Below are 21,743 nucleotides of genomic sequence, written 5' to 3' on the forward strand. Positions count from 1 at the left end.
CATGGCAGGACAGAGTCTCAAATAAAGATGTGCTTTCCCAAGCCAACATTCCAAGCGTGTTTGCACTTCTGTCTCAATGACGTCTGCGCTGGCTTGGTCTCTATAGCCAAAACAGGCACTGTAACTCTCCAACGGTTTGACTTTGTCCCCTAAGGTGCCCTCTTCCATTGTTTCCTGAGACAGACGGGTGCCAATCATCACGCCTGTGATATAAAAAGTGTTTTATGTCTATTTCAGTTAATAGATTGGAGAGGCCTACACAGAGCTCTGTTCAAGAACTCTGGGATTTATATAAGAGTGAGAACTCTTTAAATCCACCATCATGAAGGTTCTGAACTTAGGTTCTGAACTTCAGCTCCATCACTACTTGTAGGTGAAAGAATGAGAAGAACAAAAAGTTCCTGCTTGAGAGAGGGCATGCAGAAGAATCACCAGAAGCTACATGGAGTTTTCAAAAGGATATCAGAATGCTTACTTATTTATTTAATTTCAATCTCACCTATATTCCCAAAGTAGATCATGCCAGCAATGCTAGAATCAGGATCCAGAAGTGATGGATGTGCAAGGTTGTATCCACATTTGATTTTTTATTTTGATTTTTTAAAAAAATCTTGTGGGGGATCAGAGTTCACCGTTGCATAAATGTGGTGGTGAAATAGCCAAGTAATAGACATGAACATGTTACTAACAACCACCCATGTCTTTGCAAGGGAATAACTAGGTCACCAGTAGGGAACCTCGGCACTTTCCCTTATCTGGGAAGTATGACTGAAAGAGCAGCCTCAGACGGATTCCTTTTCTGCCATGGACTGATGTGAGGTTTGATCCAAGCAGCTCAGCCACCCTCAGGCTAGTCACCCAGACTGTCGTCCTCATGAATTACTCTAATTAGTCTGACCAAATGAAGATGGACTTTCCTGTCCCCCCCAGTAGGTTTTGGTGACTGCTTATAAGTTTTGTTTATACGTGAAATTACATTCTTATTTACATTGCCTGCATTTTGAGCTAGCAGCACTTTCTCTCACACTATGGCAAAAAAAGAAGAGTGGGGGAAGCACTTCTGGGACAGAAGCAGAGGCCTATGAGCAAGCTGCTGGTGTTCGTATGTCTGGCTGGGCTCCATCATTTTCCTTGCTGTGAATCACAGCCCTAAATTATTCTGCTACTCAATGCATATCTTTAAAGGTGACTGGCAAATAGTGAATAAAGACCTTTCTTCGCAGCAAAGCAGCCTTCCAAAATTCTGCAAATGGCTATGTGCTTACATTAAATTTATAGTAAAGAGTTCTATTTAACATGTTCAGACATATTAAACTATAAACTCCACTCCCTTATAATAGGTATGCTTATCCTGGAAGGAGTGTTTGCACATAGTAAACATTATTTTGGAAATGCACTAAATCAGCACATTGGCTTCAATTATCTGTTCTGTATAGGCTGCTCAAGCCTGACCCACTCATGGACTAATGTTGCCATCTCTTCCAATGATGGAGATCACCTATTCTTGCAGGGGGTGGCAGAAGCATGGTTGTGGAAATCAGAACAATCCACCACCTTTACAAAACCACCAAAAACTTCTCTGGACAAGGGTTATACTGACATGCCCATTTTTCTCATGTTGCCAGAAAATATCCCCTGAAGCCTGGGGAGCACACAGTTGCTAGTCCTGAGCACGATACATTCTTGAGAGATTCTGTGGGCTGGGTGGTATGGCTCTCAGCTGTCTCCCTGGTCACTGGTTCCCCACAAAAGGATGCTTTCAACGATGAAGAGGATGACTTCTTTCCCACCAAAAAGATAACCTGCAAGTGAGAAGTTGGGGCTTCAAGGATGAAGAAAGGAGTATCTGCTCATTACTCCATTGCCTCTGAAAGATCCTATGTAAGGGGAATTGGGCTCTGAGGACATTTGTCTTCAGAGCACAAAATCACCTCCACTCACTCATCTCCTCCCCCCATGAATTCTTTGAAGATCCTAATTTGTGCACTAATCCGTTGAACACTCAGGAGGGCTGGTTCACACATGGACTGGGTAACTTATATACAGAGTGGGTCACAAGAGTGCACTTTGAACATGTTTGCTGTCCCTCAGCATACATAGGGACTTCAATGTAAACCCAGGCCTATGCAAAGAGGGTCTACTGGCTCTGTATCCTTGTCTCTTTTTCATTGCAGGTGGATTGTACATATCCACTTAAGCACTGCACAGATATTACCCTGAACCATAACAATTTCCATTGCCAAGAAGAGGCAATGTCTGGGCTAGCTTCATGCTAGACTAAGGTCAGGGATTTGGATAACCAAAAGGATCGGCTCAGAGTTCAGAAGCACAAGTTTCAGGACCATGGGCAGCAATCTGGCAGCTGAGAGCAGATTGGGTGTATATCCATTACTGCTTAAAGGAGACGTATTGAAATTAATGGACATGGCTACAATTTAGCTGGATACAGCTCATTGTCTCAGCACCAGATTCATAGTCTGGCCTGGAGGATTAAGACTGAAGCCCACGCCCCACTTCTGACTGCTGCAACAGGCCAGTGTCCTTTGGTGCAGGTGTTGGTAACTTCTAGGTGGCAGGGTTTGGGGCTGTGGGGACATTGCGGATGGAAGCTCTGCAGGACTCTCAGAGGAATTGATCGCTCATTCTCCTGTGTCCCTAGGAAATGGTACACCCTCAGGACCTGAGAGGTTGAATGTGAACTCTTGCGCTGTTGGTATTGGGTCCATCTCCTCCTCAGAGTTACGACAGATCAGCTAGATTCAACTAAACAGTGGAACAAGAAGGAGCCAGCATGGACTTCACAAGTGCAACAGGGGCCCCACAACTCCTCCCTCCCACACCTACCCAAATAGGCTCTATGTGGTTGGAAGAACCTCCAGAATTGCTTGTAGAAGGAGACTGTTCTGTCTGGGAAGCAGAAATGCTTGTGTTGATGGAACAATCATAGTGGTGCAATGTTGAATGCCTTCCTTAGAGACTGAAAGCTCGTGACACGTAGATCCCTTTTCACACAAGCATTAGTGCAGGTAGATGCCTGTGCTTTCTCTGAAATCTTGTCATGTATATATGCCAGTCCACACACCACGGCCAAGTGCAATTGAGCTCTCATGTGCATATACATAGTTGGTTCAATCTGCTTAGTTGGATAATCAGCGGATTGTACCTTGGCTTCTGCCAATAGACTAAATAAAGTCTAAGAGTTCAATATGAAATTCAAGTGCTTGCTTTTAGGCTACCTTCCTGCCTCGAATTAAAACCTTTCCACGTCATGTTGCATAATGTAGCCTGTGTTTTTCAGAATATTAAGTATCGCAGTTGCCTAATCATACCAGATTAATGAAGTTACCAAGATTCATTTAGAAAGCAATGGAGAATGTCTAATTTTAATTAGGAGTTTTGATTACTGAGGTTAATGGAACCTCCCCCCCCACCCCTGCAAAAAAATCATTTGTTTCTAGAAGTATATATTTACTATAATGAAATCACAGTATCTAGATATTATCCCAGTTTGTGCTTAACAAGAGCACAGCAAAATGAAGATGAAAACAGGCACCACGATCCTATAAGGGGATGGAGATAATCCACAGCAGAGCAACCACCACATCTAGCACCCTTCCAGCTTGACATAACAGAAAGTGGAGTGGTGGCCTCTATCCCCCAACTCTTTTCTCTCTCTTCCATTGACTATAGTGAGACAGAATTTATTATTGGAGCTCCAGGGCTGGGATAGCTCTGATTCCATGGGGTGGGTGTGTTAAGGAAAGCAATGTGACCCGGGCGGGGTCACTATCATGCCATGGACAAGTTAGGAAAAATTATGGAGAAAACAGTGAACGCTAAGCAGTAATTCTGCATTATTGTATATCATGCATATGGATTGCTAATGAGGGATCGGTTGGCTCCCTAGGGTTTCTGTGATCATACTGGGCTTTAGATGCTGGATTTACCTATTGATTTTCTATTTTGTTTGTATGTTTTGTATTTGTTCTCTACGTTATTAACCCTAATAAAATACATATCTGAAAAGGAAAGAAAAGGAAAGGAAAGAAAAGAAAAGACAAGAAAAGGCTTTTCAATAGATCTCCTCTCTACACTTCATTTAATGCAGGGATCATTAGGAGACCCTCTCCTGCTAATCTTAATGTGCAGGCAGGTTGATATTAGAGGGAATGGGTTTTTTTCCTTAATAGGAGGCTAAACAACCTGATCAAAAGGAAGAAGACTGCAATATGGCACAAGAGGGAAATTATGCTTAAAAGAGGTCTTTTCAGTTATTTCAGAGCGAATGCTAGGCAATCAGTCATCTTAATAGGGGTTAAAATGACCTGAAAATTCAAAGGCATGGCTGTAATGGATAAAGTTTTGCCAGGAATTCAGCAAGTTACTTTGAGCAGTGGATCTGTCCCTAAGTTACCCTCAAGATATTCTTTGGAAGTGAAATAGTCCTAGGAGAAAACCGGTGAGGGATTTCTTTTCACCATCCTAGAAAATGCATAACTAAGGAAGGCAGAGAAATGTTTCCTGAAGTGTTGGAGGTTGCTCAACCCAACTTGTAAGAGAGCCCTTTTCATCCCAGTGCATTCTTTATGTTGTTCGATGACTATCCCCATCACCCCTGGCTTGAGATGGCCTGGCCTGGTGGGAGTCCAACAACATCTGGCAGACACCAAGCTGGGGATGGCTGCTGTAGGGATTACACATTTTCCTCACAAACTCACAGTTCATATTCAAGAACTGCTTATTTTTAGGCCTCCCCTGGCAGCCTGGCCCATACAAACCGATGTAGAGCACATAATCTATTCAGAGGCAGTTAAGAAGTTAACAAGAATGGGGAGAGTGCATCAGGGTTGTAGAATGTGGAAGTTAATGTCTTTATTGCTTCAGGATAAAGAGTTTGCAGTAAAGCACGGGGAAGATTCAGAAGAATTAAATAGGTTATAAGTCAAGAGCAAATAGTATAACAGAGATGAAAGCAGGAGAAAGCAGCAATATATATATTTTCTACTAAAGGGATAATCCTCAATAAATAAACATGTTGGAAAAGGAGCACAAACAAAATAAATCTGAGGAACTCAAAATACTTCTTGAAATGTTGGTGGGGAATTAAATTCCCTAGACTAGTCTTTCCCAACCAGGTGCCCTCCAGCACAACTATGCTAGCTGGGCCTGATGGGAACTGCAGTCCAAATCAGCCAGAGGGCACCATGTTGGGGGAGGCTGCAGTAGACTTAGGCTGGATAAGCTTTGGACAAATGGATTGGCCAGTAGAATGCAATATAACACACAGACACATACACACACCAGTTAAAAATATGGAAGATAATAGGGCTAGAGTGATGATGTAATTATAGGAGAATTTTCTAACTAGCAGTGATTCATCAGGAAAACCATAGGGTCATATTGGATAGCTAAGTGGAAACATAAACTCAGCAGTGTCTGAGCTAGACATTATTAGGAAAAAGATTTAAACAAAAAATGGCAAGTATCAAAACACCTTTATATAAATGAGTGTGATCAAATTTAGCATAGTACTGCTTACAGTTGTGGTCACCTCCTCTGAACAAGAATATCATAGAAATGCTGGAAGGGGGGGGGATGCCTTCAGTATTTTAGATTAGATTAAGATTTACAAAACTGGAAGTGTCCGAATCTCAAATGTGTAGGGTCAAGCTTTTCATTCATTCATTTTTTTTCTCTAAAATGCTTCTAGACAATTCAACGAAGAAAGAAAAGGTAAAAGAAAACGAAAACCAACAATTCCAGTTCAATACACTTAAATAGAAGACACCAATGTAAATAAAAAACAGGCAGATAACAATACTTTAAAACGCCTGGGTAAATAAACGAGTTTTGATTACGATTCTTGTGGTGCTGAAGGAGTCGTATTTTGTAGATGTTCAGAGACCTTCCTTTCCAAAACATCCAGCACTGAGCCTTGGGAACAAATAAAAGGTTCTGAAGCTCAGTCCTGAGTTATTCAGGCCCCACCTCCTCTGTCAACAAACTCTGAAGCAAAGATATATTTTGCAGGCTCCAACAGAAACACCAGCACTGAAAATACACAAAGCAGAAATGAAGCCAGAAGGGGCAGCGGAAGATCCACATCTCACCACATCAGAGAATTGGCCTCATGCGCTGATCATCTTTAAGCAGCCCATGGGTCTGCCCTGATATGAACAGCTTTGTACATCTGCCAGTGGGATGGTTTTAATATTTGAAGTATGAAGTATTATTTTTTTTTTGGAAGATGCCCACTGTTAATTTTTAAAACAGGTGTCTTGGCCCTTGCAAAAGCTTGGTTCAGTAAAATTATGTGAAGGCCTGAAATCTAATCTCTCTACACAGTGCAAGGACAGGAAGTTTCAGAGAAATGGCAGCTTCAGTGGTGCCCAGAATCCTCCCCACCCCTCACCCTCTCACATTATCACACTTCATAAAAGAGACTTGGTCATATTGAATGTACATTGGGAAGTTATATTTATTTTTAAGCCACAGCTACACAATTGTGTGGTAGGTTTATTCTCCTCGTGGCACATTTCTGCTTTCCCCCGTCATTATTAGCTGTGCAGTGAAGTGGCTGAAAGTGAAGCACAGATGTAAAAGCAGAATATTTGTATGTTTGCCAATGGATCCTGAAGACCCAGTCCAAAAATTCATCATCATCATCTTGGGGCACCTCCAGTTGATCTGTTTCTTCAGCATCCATCCTGATTTGCTTGAACAAAGCTTATACAGAGGTTAGATAACTTCCAGTTTTAGCATTTTGTTGTGATTGGTTGCAGGACAATTGTATGGCAATTCATTCACCCCAATTTGCTTGTTTATATCTCTTCCCATTAATTATTTGCTTATCCAATCATCTCATTGGATAACCCCCATCTTGTTCCTATGCGCAAAATATCCGGGTTTCTTTTTAAGTGGATTTGTTTGCTAGAGTGACAGAGCACTTTAATCCACTTGAGTTGCGCAAACCTTAATAGCTTGTTATGCATTGGAATCTCTTGCCCAGCATAGTGACAGTCTGGAAGCACCCTTGGATAGAAGCCCCATTGAGTTCAATAACACTTCCCCCCCAAAAAAGTATGTATCTTTTATGAGTGTAGCCTAGATGCTCAAGATGTTGCCCTATAAATTAAGACAAGCTGTTAATACTATCACATGTCCATTCTAATTAAATCCAGTTAAACCCCCCCCCCCAAGTAATTATAAATGTGTCTAGAATATAAGCAACGGCCCATTGTCTATGGATAGCTCAGTCGGTAAAGCATGAGACTCAAACTCAGGGTCATGGGTTTGAGCTCCACGATAGGTGAAAGATTCTTGCATTGAAGGGGGTTGGACCAGATGTTCCTCATGGTCCCTTCCAACTCTACAATTCTATGATTCTACAAGACATGATGGCTAGCACTCCAGCATAGAGGAAAGGCACTTCAAATTCACATGTAGAATATTAATTAGTTTTTAAAAAATATTCTCAAGGTGTGCTTCCAGATGACCTGTTTATTAAGCATTTGTCCTGATTTGTTTGCACAAACCTTGCACAGAGGTTATGTGTTGTCTACTGTTTATTCATTCTGATCTGATTGCGCAGGTTTTATAGGACATCCCATCAATTTGTTGTTATCCCATCATTTCCCATCATTTTCCTTAGCACAAAAGTCCAGTTGTTGTTTTTTAAATGCATTTGTTACATAAGTAAAGGTAAAGGGACCCCTGACCATTAGGTCCAGTTGTGTCCGACTCTGGGGTTGTGGCGCTCATCTCGCTTTATTGGCCAAGGGAGCCGGTGTACAGCTTCTGGGTCATGTGGCCAGCATGGCTAAGCTGCTTCTGGTGAACCAGAGCAGTGCACAGAAACGCCGTTTACCTTCCCGCCAGAGCGGTACCTATTCATCTACTTGCACTTTGACGTGCCTTCGAACTGCTAGGTTGGCAGGAGCAGGGACCGAACAACGGGAGCTCACGCCATTGCGGGGATTCGAACCGCCGACCTTCTGATTGGCAAGTCCTAGGCTCTGTGGTTTAACCCACAGCACCACCCGCGTCTCTCTCTTGTTACATACAAACACTTTAATCCACTTCAGTTGCACACACCAAAATTTGCTGGTTAACTTCCTGCAAAATATGTAGTGTTGTTTTGGAGGGAGCCAAGCAGCTCTTGATCTATCAGTCATCCAGATGGTCATGATTAATCTCTATAGTGTACAACCAGGAGTATAGGAAGCGCTTGGGGAAAGGGCAGGTTCCCTCCCTCCTTATGGGCGAGTCTGAGAAATCAGCCATGAATAGGCTCTGGGTCCTCTTTGCTTGCAGTGTGGATTGGCTAGAAACTCTTTCAATCCTTTTCGTGCATTGAGTGCAACACAGAAAGTGTTTAGCGCTCTTAAACATCCCTGGAACATGTCTCTGAAAGATGCCATTCTTTATTGAATATAGCAATTGTATCCTTTCATTAACTGTTTATATCAACTGGCTTTATTTTCATTGATAGTTGCATGAAATGTCAATGACTTTCTGAAGGCGCTCAGATCATCGTATGGCTGAATCAGGTGAAAATGATTTGATAGGGAAAGTTTGCCTCCTTTTTTTGGGCAAATGTGTCCATCTTTTGCTTTAAACGCTTAGGGATATTTTCAGCTCCTTGCCAGATCAAAGGATGCTGCCCTAGATAAACTCAAACAAGCAGATGTAGCATGCTGACATGATTATCTGTACTCTGCTGCTACATTCTTGAAGCCAACTTTGGCTCTCTTATACAATTTTCTGTGAGGAAGTTCATGGCATTGTCAAAAGACAAGCTGAATGTAAAGTTAGGTGTTGTTCAAAAAACACTAGCTACAATGAAGGCACATTTGATAAGAGCAATTGCACTCCACTCTCCACTGCCCCCCTCTCCACTGCTGCTGGTGTGTATAGGTGGCACTTTGCTATAGCTGACTTATGCCTGTTATTATTATTTTGTCCATTTTCACTTTTCTTCTGAAATATGTGTGCTTCTGCATAGCTTCTGCTACAGACGGCTGGTTTGCCAAGGAGGTGGTGACAATGTCTCCTACATATTACAACCCTTTTTCAATTGTTCTCCACTGCTGACTCACAGACAAGTCCGGGGGACTTGCAATTTTCATCTCGGAAGCACTTGTTAGCACATATTTTTTTTTTTTTTTAAAAAGGTATTCAGTTGCAGAGCTCATTTTAATGTATTTCTTTTTATCAGTTTGAGGGATAAGATCCACAGCCAGGTCGAGAAACTAGCACTCCCTTTGTTACCTGTCTTTTTGCAGATGTTGCTGATCTACCTCTCCCATCATTCCTGGCCATTGGCTACAATAGCTAAGGTTGATGGGAGTTGTAGTTCAGTAACATCTGGAGGGCCAAGGGTTCCTCACACATTATGAGAACATCCTCAATGAACTATATTCCATGCTAACTAGTGAACTTTGTAGATAATCTAAGATATTTCAGCCCCAGGATTGGGCTACATTTTATTACACACACACACACACACACACACACACACACACACACACACACACAGAGAGAGAGAGAGAGAGAGAGAGAGAGAGAGAGAGAGAGAGAGATGTGGGTTTAATACTGTTGCCTTTTCCTTTCCTGCTGTGCCCCCAAGTATTTGATAACAAAGCTTCGTGGCACAGCTCTTGTAATCTGACATTCTTCATTCTGCAGGGTGGCGTCAGAGCTTGAATTCTCATTAGGGTCCAGCAGCCTCAGTATAAACATTTATGTATGTTAACTCACCCACTCTGCAAAAGCCATTTTTAATTCTTGCCCATGCTTTTAATTATTATTATTACTAATTCTTTTAAAACAATATTTAATTCCTTCCTTTTCTGCAATGTGTGAACAGATTCCAGGACTCATGAGGCTCTGAAGTGTGTGGTTTGTTGCGTAGCTTAAATTTTTTTTGATATGGACAATACAGTGTCAGCGTTTGGTCAGCTTTCCCATTCTCTCCCTTCACCCCAAGTTCAAGCTTTCTGCTGTGCTTTCAGATTTCAGCGTCTAATATCTCATGATCAGTAACCTTTTTCATTTACTAAGCTTTTGCCGCCTCTCAGATGTTTTCTGTTTATGTGTGTTGTACTCTGAAGCAACAAACGACGAAGGCTCAGGTTAAGAGTGTGCCAGTTCGAAATGAAAGCCTTGCTCTGGCAAAAAGTGATAAACAGAACATTTTGCCGAATAGGGTTGTGGACTGAAGCAAAAGGTAATTGCTGTCTGTTGACTTCGAGACAGGCACCCTCACTATATAGTTTTGGATACTTTCTTTTTGTTTTAGTAAGCCTACCAGGCACATCTTTTACTTATCTACATTTGTTTAACTGACCTTATCTGTGCTGTGATGATAATGATGTCTTGTTCCTTAGTTGTTTTGTGGATTTTAGCTGTGTTTCGTTTGCCCATTTCTCAGAGAGCTCTTTGATCAAATGGTTTACATAAATCTTCTAAATAAAGTAAATTAATAATGCAAAATAAAATGTTTACATCTCTCTCTCTCTCTCTCTCTCTCTCTCTCTCTCTCTCTCTCTCTCTCTTTTAGCTGTAATTAGAAATAAATGGTCTTGTCTTGCTTCCCTGCCTCACTATCACTGCCTTACAATGACCAAGGAAAGGGAAGGAAGGAATCTCGTTTTCAGACTCCACTACTCTGAACATGAGCAAAGGGATGTTGCATTTCTTAAAGAGTATTTTCAGACTTGTCTCATCCTCCCTCCTGCCCCTGCTCCATTGCCTCATTCAGAACATTGATGCAGATGCTGTATCAAAAGCTTTGCCTTCTTATTCACCATCACAATAGTGTGGTGATTATTTTGGGTTTCTTTTCTTGCTAGGAAAAGAAATGAGCTGCATTCCTCTCTGCAGTGGAAATCATATCAGCCTCAGTGTGAGGACAGGTTAGCTATTGGTCTGGATAGCTCAGTCGGTTAGAACATGGTGGCGATAACACCAAGGTTGTAGGTTCGATCACTACACGGGACAGCTGTGTATTCCTGCTTTGGAGTGGGTTGGACTAGAGCAGCCTTTCTCAACCTGTGGGTCCCCAGATGTTGTTGAACTACAACTCCCATCACCCCTAGCTAGCAAGGCCAGAGCTCAGGGATGATGGGAGTGGTAGTCCAACAACATCTGGGGACCCACAGGTTGAGAAGCGCTGGACTAGAGGATCCTTGTGTACCTTCCAGCTCTACGATTCTTTGATCTCGTCTCTATGTTCTCTACGATTGAGCTGGCCTTGTGTTCCCGTGAGCTCACTTTCTCCTTCCTCTTCTAACAACACCTAGGAAGAAGACGCTAGCTTCCAATGAAGTTGAATGTTGGAAGATTCAGCACAAGTGAAAGGACGTACTCCTTTACAAAGCACATAATGAAACTATGGAATTTGCTTTTACGGAAAGCTGCAGGAAGGCAGAATGGTTGGTGCTCAGGTCCTCCTTGTGGACTTCCCATAGGTATTTGGCTGGAAGAGCAATATGGTGGACTAGATGGGCCACTGGCCTGATCCAGCAGACTCTTATGATGTTCTTATGGTCGAACCTGGGACCTTCTGCATGCAAAGCATTCTGTCAGGTACTGTTCTGAGGAGGACTGCACTGAGGAATGGTGGGAGCCACCCCCTCCCCCTTCTCCTGAATCTTCTGAGGAGCAGGAGGACAGTATAGATTTGGAACAGTGGTTTGCAGAGAGGCATAGTTCAGAAGGCAGAAGCTGGGAAATACTGGATGGGAAACAGTTAGGTGAAGAAACACTGGAAGAGATAACAGATTCACAGTCACTGGACAGCATTCCTCTGATCTCCCCAGAAAGTTTCAGCACAGAAAGCACAGAGGGTTCAAGCTCAGATTACAAAACGTAGGAGTGACATAGATTAATAGGGACAGAGGGGGTGTAAGCTTAATTGGCAGCACCGCCACTCTGGGTGGACACTTTCTTTTGTCCTTTGCTGTGTTTATTAAAGAAACTAACTGGTAAGAATTCATTTCATTTGATCTGTTCGTTTACAGCCACGGGGGAGGAAGCCGATTCCCCAAAGCCTGACACATTCATTCAACCACTACACCTATGAATGTACAGACAGAACTGTTAAGTATAATGGTTTAATTCACACAGAAATGAAAAATTGTATATGTATTAATGAAGGTTTTAAATGGGAAACGGCTGGATGTGTGTTGCTAACACTGGGGTTTTTTCCACAGGAGTTTTCTAAAGGACTCTGAGCTTCTTGATGAGTTAATGATTAACTAATTGTTGTTCTCTGGTGGGCTAACAGGTGAGGGTTGTAAACTTTTGTGATTTTGTGAGAAGTATTGCGTAGCAATCTCCATTTTGAAAGGAGTTGCTTTTGAGTCTTTATCTCCCAAACTCAATGGAGTGTAGGTGCAAAGGGAGTTGTCTCATCTGAACGCTACAGAGAGAACAATGCATGTAATGGCTTTCCTGAAGGGAAAACAAACAGCCTGGAGGCTGGAAAGCAGGCTGGATAGAGAGAGACCTTTGCTTATAGGTCTGTTTGGATTAATTCATAAGATGCTGGGCCTGTGATGGACAGCACAAGATATAGTATAGATATTTTTGATGTTTTAATTCTGTTTTGAAGGAAGTTCTGCCAGTAAAGTTTAAATAATATTTTCATGGGTCTGGACAATGCTTCATTTCCAAAGGAGTCCGTTCTTATCCTTCTAGTAGCTTCAAACCACACAATATTTAATATCTGCAACAAGAACTGTTTCACGGAAGTGGGGATCCTGGGCCAATGTGGATTCCTAATTTATTCTTGCATAAACGAATGAAACACAGCAGAGGCAGCGCTAGGCATTAAACTTGGTTCACTTTCCCCAGCTAAGATTTCAAAGTGTTGTGTGCTAGAAAATTATAAGTGCTGTCACAGATTCCCCAGGTTCCTTCGTCTTCATAGAAACCTAATGAAGACACTGTCAATGCTTTTGAAAAGTAAGGATTCTGATGCAATGCTATTAACTTTGACAAAGACCTTACAAAGCGTGATGTGGAAAAATGAAGTGGGCACATTTCAGGAATTATTATTATTTTATTTTTTTCAGATTTTGCCTGTAGAAAAAAATATTAATGAGACACTTTAGCCATAATCATACATTCATTATCTTCGCTGAGTGAATGTCTGCTAATGAGACCTAAGTCATTAAAATGAAATAGAGAGTTTGTTGCATTTTCTTGAGTCCTTTTCTTTGATTAACCCCTACCTAGTTGTAAGTGGGGGCAGGTGGCGCTGTGGGTTAAAGCCTCAGCGCCTAGGACTTGCCGATCGAAAGGTCGGCGGTTCGAATCCCTGCGGCGGGGTGCGCTCCCGCTGCTCGGTCCCAGCGCCTGCCAACCTAGCAGTTCGAAAGCACCTCCGGGTGCAAGTAGATAAATAGGGACCGCTTACCAGCGGGAAGGTAAACGGCGTTTCCGTGTGCGGCTCTGGCTCACCAGAGCAGCGATGTCACGCTGGCCACGTGACCCAGAAGTGTCTCCGGACAGCGCTGGCCCCTGGCCTCTTAAGTGAGATGGGCGCACAACCCCAGAGTCTGTCAAGACTGGCCCGTATGGGCAGGGGTACCTTTACCTTTACCTTTAGTTGTAAGTGAACCATGGAAGGTAACTCAAAAGGCCATCTAGTTCAGTCCCTAGCTGACACAGGAAAGCCTTTGCTACAGCCGGGGGTGACAACTTGAATAAATTGGGGGGGGGGAGCAGGTAAGCCCCACCCCACATAATCCAACATATGATGCAGTGTGCACCCACCATTTGAATGACAATGCCTATTAACTTCGGGCGGGCCTGCCCCCTCAAATATTTTATTTGAGGGGACTGAAGCTTACTGGGTAACCTTGGGCCAGTCCATAGCTGTCAACTTTCAGATTTGAAAATAAGGGATCAGCAGCCTCGAAAATAAGGGATCAGCAGCCTCACCTGTCCCGGGGACAGTCTACGGGATATCTAACAATCTGGGATAGCAGTGTGAAGCAGCGGGAAACGGCGCTGGAATAAGGGAATTTCCCGCAAAAAAAGGGAAGGTTGACAGCTATGGGCCAGTCCCTGTCTATTAGCCTAGCCTGCCTCGCAGGAATATTCTGAGGGTAAAATAAGGAGAGGGGGAATTATGTATAAAACCATGAGGTCTTTGAAGGTAAGGTGGGATATAAATGTAACATATAAAAGAAATGAAACATACACAAGATAAAAAGGATTGGATTTGCGTGTCGAGGACCCCCAGGACCCCCCAAATAAAGACACAGTTCACACAACATTTTTGTTTTGGTTTTTGGCATAATTTTGGCCACAACTTTATTGAATTGCTTAGGCATTGGTTAGCGACTATCTGTTCCCACTTAGAGGTAGGAACAGAACTGACAACGGCAAGCCTGCAAAAGTCAGCAAGGGTGAACATTTTTGGGGAGAGAATAGAGCTGGGCACCAGGCTCTCACCTCTCCCCAAATGCTCCCAGGGGCTTGTGTGGCCCTAGTCCCTTGCCAGGGGTTCGGACAAGAGCATGGCGAGCCCCTGGATTCCTTTAATGAAATTCCCTTGCAGCAGCAGCATTGGAGGGCATAGCCAACCACATCCCCTCCACCAACCAAAATTAACCAATGCCTAACCGCAACCTCACAAGTTGTGACAATTTGCTACTCAGTAGCAAAAAACCAAATGGCACCAGCCAATCAGCCACATGGTAAAAATTCTTACCAGGCCCCTGCCCCAAAGCAGACGACCCCATGACAGGCATAGCAAGGTCAGCACGAACAAAGCCTAAATATAGGGAGGGTGGGCGGGTGATCCGATGCGCGCAGCGAAAAGAGGAAGCTCAACGCTGCGCACAGGGAATAAATAGCACCCCCATCAATCAAACAATTTTGCAACATTAAATTTCCCCAGCAACAATTGGAGATACCCTATCAAATTTGTGGCCATTCATACTAACCCGCCCAGCAACAGGGGATGTCATGGTTGCCCCCACTGTACCATGTGCTCTTCATGAAGGAGAACCCACTTTGCTTGACAAATGGAGCAGGTGGGTCTGTAAAAGTTGCTTTTCTGGTTAAAAACTTGAATAAGCTTGTCAAATCTTCTCCAAATGCCCACGTCATATTCTTGCTTTTTTTTTTTTTTTTTGAAGGCATGATAAACTAGGGTTGCTTTAAATAATTAAGATGAGCTGCAAATTGCAAAACATTAATCTTCCTTGGCAACGATTATTGAACAAACCAGCAATTAACTTTTCATGTCACGATGTGTTTAGCTGGCATAGCGATAATAACACATTGTGTCTGTCCACTGACTGTTTGCCCACCCACTGCAGCAAAACCTCTTGTCAAATCTGACAGGCCGCAAATGCGTCACGGGGGGGGGGGACATTTATAAAATGGTGCAACATGGAGCTGCAACTCAATCGCCTGCAATGGAAATGTGGTAAGTGGGTCCACACATCATTCATTCTGTGTTTTGGGGTCAGGAAGGCAGAAGAGCTGCTTTGTGACATGCTCTTGTGTGAGGGAACACAGGGATGGTCTGGAATAAACACGCATTATGCAATCATAATAGAAATCAACAAGGGCTTCATATTTTCGCAAGCTGCACATTGGGTATTTGATCTTAGCTGGATGCTTGTAGCAACAAACTGTTGGTCCCTGTACACAACTGCACTGTGCAAGTGTTGAATTTAAAGGAAGCATTATTTGCCCTGTTCCTGGTTAGTGGTGATTTTCAGGAATTTGCAGGGGTGGAAGAGGGCTAGTTATTTCTTAAGGCCAACAAAAAAGAGGATACAGGTGAACCTACTGTACTGGGCTCAGAGTCAACAAGGGGCCTTTGTTGGTCCTGAGCACACACTCTCTTTTAAAAGCAAATCTCTAGCTGTTAGAGGGTAAGAGATGCAGGCAAACATGCAGGCACCATTTTAACCCATCACTTTGCGAGAAATGAGTCTGCTCCCACCTTTTAGCCAACAGGTGAAGAAAATCTAGAGTCACAGCTGCACTCATCCCCTGGGAACAGGCCTCCAATCAGTGTAGACCTGGGGTGGGGAACTGGATCTGACCGATGAGCAATGAAATGGTGTGGGTGAAGGAACTGAGTGTTGCCTTTGACTGGGAGGTATGCCTGACATCAGATGTTAGGACTGCCTTGGAGAAAAGGCATCGCTGGCAAAATTGGGACCTAGGCTCATGGACTGGAGGTTTCCCCACCATAGACAAAACTGGTGTAGACAACACTAGGTTAGATGGACCCCTGATTTGAACTGGTACATGGCAGCCGGAGCCGGCCCACTGACAAGACAGAGTGAAGCACCCACCTTAGGCAGCAGAAGTGCAAGAGGCAGTGTTCTGCTTGCCCCACCGCCTCTGCCACTGCTGGAACGCCCTCTCTCAGAGGCAAGAGGGAGGTGTTTTAGCGCGTGGCATTGCTGCTCATCTTCCCTGCCCCTGGGGTGGAGAAGACAAGTGGCAGTGCCTTGAGGAGCACCCTGGCTCTTGTCGAGTTTGGCATTCTGTTGCCAGTGGAAGTGGTGGTGGTGGAGCATGGTAGGCTGTGTATCAGGGCGTGGCACATTCCCATTTTCCTAGGTGGCAAAATGGGACTGGCTGCCTTTGGAAGCTGCTTCCTATCTTTTTAACCGTGGAGACAATGAGGTCACAAGCAGTAGGTGTCAGACTGAACTCTTGTGCACTTCCCTCAATGTGCCTAGGGCTGTGTCAGGGACTGGCAGGACTCCGAGGTGTGTGCACTGGGGGAAGGGGGGCTGGGGTCTGACTCGGGAGAGGGAGCAGTGGTTTGTGGGGACTTGTCCCAGCTGGGAGGCAAGAATCAGAGGCAAGGGAAGCTTCAGAGCTGGAGGCTGGAGCACAAGATGGGTTGGAAGAAGAGGAGGAAGAGGCAGGTCAGGCAAGGAAAGGGCCAGGAGCTTCCCCACCCTCTCCCTCTCCACTGGCTCCCAGAACCAGCAGAGAACTGAAAAAGGATGAACAGAGAAAGTTTCCACACCGGAGAAGCCTCCTTCAACATGCATGCAGCCCATCAAAGGACGACACCTAAATTATGGTGCTGGAGGAGACTCTTGAGAGTCCCATGGACTGCAAGAAGATCAAACCTATCCATTCTGAAGGAAATCAGCCCTGAGTGCTCACTGGAAGGACAGATCCTGAAGCTGAGGCTCCAATCCTTTGCCACCTCATGAGAAGAGAAGACTCCCTGAAAAAGACCCTGATGTTGGGAAAGATGGAGGGCACAAGGAGAAGGGGATGACAGAGGATGAGATGGTTGGACAGTGTTCTGGAAGCTAACAGCATGAGTTTGACCAAACTGTGGGAGGCAGTGGAAGACAGGAGTGCCTGGTGTGCTCTGGTCTATGGGGTCACGAAGAGTCGGACACGACTAAACGACTAAACAACAACAAACTGGTGGAGGGAGATTGGTCCCCTGTTGCTGCAACTGCTCCATAGAGCACAGAGCTGCCTAGCGGTTAGATTGGTGTGTGTAGATGTCAGTGCCATCTTTGACAATAAATACTTAACTCTCTGTCATGTGCATTCCTTGGGTTGGGAAGTGCCCTTGACAGACTGGTGTGAAACTGCAGAGTCTAAGCTTAATTTCAGCCCGGGCCTTGTTACTGGAAGAAAGCCTCTGCCCATTTTGTTGAGCTGCTAGCTAAGCAGATCCCATACTTAGATGCCTGGGCCTCTGCTGAAACAATATGTAATATTTAAAAGAAGCAATTGAATAATGTTTCCCGCATGCCAACATTCTAATTAAGGGAGCAAACAGAGAGATGAGCAGTTCTGAGCGTTTCTATGCGAGTGAATTTTTTTTTCTTTAAATAAAATAAAATAGAAATCCTATCTCTATTCTACAAAACGTTACAGTTACTTACCTGCGAAAACGTATTCCGCTACATGAAAGTGTGGGAAATTGATTTGAACAAAGAGATACCTACTGAGATGTGGGGAAACCATATGGTTAGCACAATCCTGAGAACTGCATGCATTAACGTTAACAAATTCTAATTTAAGTTAATGAGCAGATGGTATCGAACACCATGACGCTTTATGCAGATTTTCAAAAAAATTGAATCTGGGTGATGCTCGACATGCAGCAAAGAGGAAGGTCACGTGTCTACATCTTTGGTGGTTCTACCCAGAAGAAGCTACAAAAGGATGTGCAGAGACAAGATGGGTTGCCTTCATGCAGCCTAAACAAGCAAACACCTGAAACCCCGCTTATCAGGGGAATGGGAGAGATGACATTCAGGGCACAGTCAGCCTCTTCAAAGGCTGACTGACTACATTCTGGCATTTTGAACAGGGCACACATCAAACCAGACTGGTGAATCAGATTCTTTAAAATGATTGCTCATTCATCAAGCGACGCCTTGATGATTGTAAAAGCCCAATTGGTTTGAGGTGAGAGATTTTACTATTTACTTATTTACAAATTAACATGTGAAGTCTTCTTGGTGGTGCACAGAGCATTATAAAACAACACAGCCCCTACCTGCTTGCAATCTAATAGACAAGATTGCGAATGCATAGAGGATTGTCACCAGCATGAGTTCTTCATAGTACTGTAATATACTTATCTTTCCAGCAGAGGAAGTAGTATAGTTGGCTATGTAATAGTTACAAGATCAGTGCTCGAATTGTATAGACATTTTGGAGCAGAGGGGTTGGCTTGACGGTGGCCATCATTCGCCATAGATTACTAATCCGATTGTCCCCTCTTCTGTCCATTTAGCTCCATATTTGTGTTCTTATAATTATGAATCAATTTAATTTCTGCTCTTTGGATGAACATAACTTTAGATCATGACACCCCCCCCACCATTAAAAAAGGTTTCAGCATTGGATCAGGATGTGTGTAAATGGGATCATAAGAGAAATCATTTCTCACAGTCACATAGGCTGCATACATACCATATACTTATATGGGCACCCTATGCCCTTTTACAATGTGGGGTTTTTTGGGTCAGGGGTTTAATTGGGTTGCTGTTTTTATTTTGTTTATGTTTTTGTGGTTTTATATTTTGATTTTATTCTGTGAACCGTCCTGAGACCTCCAGGTATAGGACGATATATAAATTCTAATCATCATCATCATGATCATCATAATAATCACAATATATTTCTATGTTATTTTCAGTAATACAGTATGTGCATTTTTATGCACCCTTTAGCTAGTATATGCATTTTTTGTGCACATTAATTGGCTGGAGAAGTATATTGCAAAATTCAGAGGAGCACAAATTTCAAAGGATGGCTCTGCTTCGACTTATGTAGTCCTTTGGAAAGTCTGAATCAGGCAGGTTTATATTTAAAGGATACTATAATAATACTTATACAGTAGTGCATTAAATTTGGGTTGCCATATTCTGAAGAGAGAAAAAGAGGACACATTTGCCGACTTCTACTTTTGAATATGGATTGATATGACGTCTCTCATTTTATATACCCATGAAAAAGTGGGTGTTTCTTGGAAAAAATAAGACATATGGCAACCCTACATTGAATACTCAATGGATCATGAAAACTGTAGTCTAGTCCTCACAATTCTCGGCAGCCTTAACAAACTACACTTCCCAGGATTCTTTAGGGGGTGTCATATGCTTAAAATGTATGGTGTGTACACAGTCATAAACATGTCATGACCACGTTGAGTGGCCAAAGTGACAGACAATTCTGGGAGCCAAATGGCTGTCCATCCCTGTTTCACCTTTCCGTCTACTGTAACCAGGCCCAATGGCTGTGAATGGAACAAACGATGGATCATTGCCTCCCAAGCAATTCCTATTTCTCTAGCTGTTCTCTTAAATGGGACAATACAATAACTGAAGAATGTAGATGACTTAACTGTGTGTTTACTGCTGCCAGCTAACTAAATGGGGATGAAACAGAATTCCACTTCACCCCCAGGCGCAACGCTTTAGCAATATCTGAGCCACGATGATAACAGGAGAGATGTCACTCAGTTGACAGCAGGGCAGATCCAATCAGGACGGAGTGAATTCCTCAGCACCTGGCTGACTTTTATCTTATTTGTAGATGACAGCAATCCCCTCTCCACCCTTCTGCTGAAATATGAAACGGTACACTAGCTGGATTTGAGAGCTTGGATGCTTTCACCCGCGGAATACAGAAGGAGCCCACAGTCAAAAGAAGGATATATATTTCAAAACCCTATTCGATTTCTTATTTCCCGACCCTCGTGGATTCCCTTTTTCTCCCCTCTCCCGTGGCTTGATAGTTGTATTTTGCATTGCTAAGCAACTCTAGTGCTTCTTTGTCACTATGCCTATCCTTCCATGTGAATAAACTGTAGTACCGTATGCTGACTGCTTAGAGGTCTTGAGAGAAACAGCAGGGCCGCCCCAAGGCATCTTGCTGCCTCAGGTGAAGGACAAGACGGTGCGTCTCATTTCTTGTACAGAATCTGACTGAACTGCAAGTTGAATCCTTCACCACACTTGAAGGTAGCAGGCTAGCTTAGAGGATTTAAGGGCAATGGAGAGATTTTGCTACTCCATGGAATCTGCCACCTGAGGCAGCTGTCTCACTCTGACTAACTGTAGGATCGGCCCATAGAATAGTGTGAAATGTTGCTGCTTTACCTGTCCCCAAAACAAGGAAACAAATTAGTTTGTAAAATCCTAAAATCTTCTTCCTAATCTGCTCTTGCAAGGCCTTTTTTGCAGCAGTTGTATCAATGGGTAATCAAATCAAATTTTATTAAACGGTCACAGACCAGATTAACTCGTACAGCTAGTCAGCAAAAGATAACACCGGAAAAACAAAGGACAATTTCAATACAGATTAGGCCATAACAGCAATTTAAAATTAGACAGCATAAATAAAATTAAGTATTTGCCTTCGCCTGCATATTGACATTGGAAAGCTCTTGTTTCCTGCGCCTAATAGCGGCTACACAGAATTTGGCAACATTGATCGTAATTTCAGGGACCTTATCTTCTACCAAGGCTCTCATACATAGGAGTTCTGGTTCATTTTTAAGCTTTTGTAGAACTGGGGCAATAAAGGTCAGGCGTAGGTCCTCATAATAACTACAGTGCAGCAATACATGCAGACTTGTTTCCACTTCCGATGAGCCACATGGGCAAACACGTGACTCATATGGTTTGCCCTCATATCTGCCTAGCAACAGGGCAGAGGGCAGAACGTTAAATCTGGCCAGGGTAAAGGAGTGTCTGTACTTAGGTATTTGTAAATCAGCCAGATAATTTGCGGGTGAGAACCCTCTCCCAAAGTCTCTAATTGTGGCATGTTTATCCATTTTGCCCATATGACATTGCAGCTCTATGTCCCTAATGCGTTGGAGCACTTGACTTCTGGCACTCTCATCAATGGGTATAAAATTGGCCAGCCTACATGGGAACCCACATACCTTCCCACAAGAAACAGTGTCTATGAAGTTCCAGTTTCAAGCTGTTACTTTAACATGCAGCTTGGTCTGGGAGCGAGGAAAGGTGCCAAACTCAGGAGTGGGAAATCCCAGGTTTTTCCCTCTGGCTTTCCCCCAAGTTTCTCTGTAGAGTTTTTGTGTATACCTCCTGAATGTTGATGACTACAAGCTAGCAACCCCAAGGAAAGCTGACTCTAGAATTTTGTAGATTTAGGGCTATGATGTTTCTCACAACAGCTGCCAGCCCTGATGCTGGAATTCAGTCTATGCGACAGGCACCGTGGGAGGGAAGCCTCAA

General features: G+C 43.5%; 1 long non-coding RNA gene across 1 annotated transcript; it reads left to right on the top strand.

Annotated features, from left to right (window-relative positions):
- Nucleotides 1-2,414: 2,414 nt before the first annotated feature.
- LOC307219199 lies at nucleotides 2,415-12,547 on the top strand. The gene is made up of 3 exons (XR_013840321.1): nucleotides 2,415-3,026; nucleotides 6,031-6,737; nucleotides 11,304-12,547. It is a non-coding gene; the product is annotated as an uncharacterized lncRNA (long non-coding RNA).
- The last annotated feature ends 9,196 nt before the right edge of the window (nucleotides 12,548-21,743 follow it).

The sequence above is a fragment of the Podarcis cretensis genome (genome assembly GCF_951804945.1).
Source record: "Podarcis cretensis genome assembly, chromosome: 6".
NCBI lineage: Eukaryota > Metazoa > Chordata > Lepidosauria > Squamata > Lacertidae > Podarcis > Podarcis cretensis.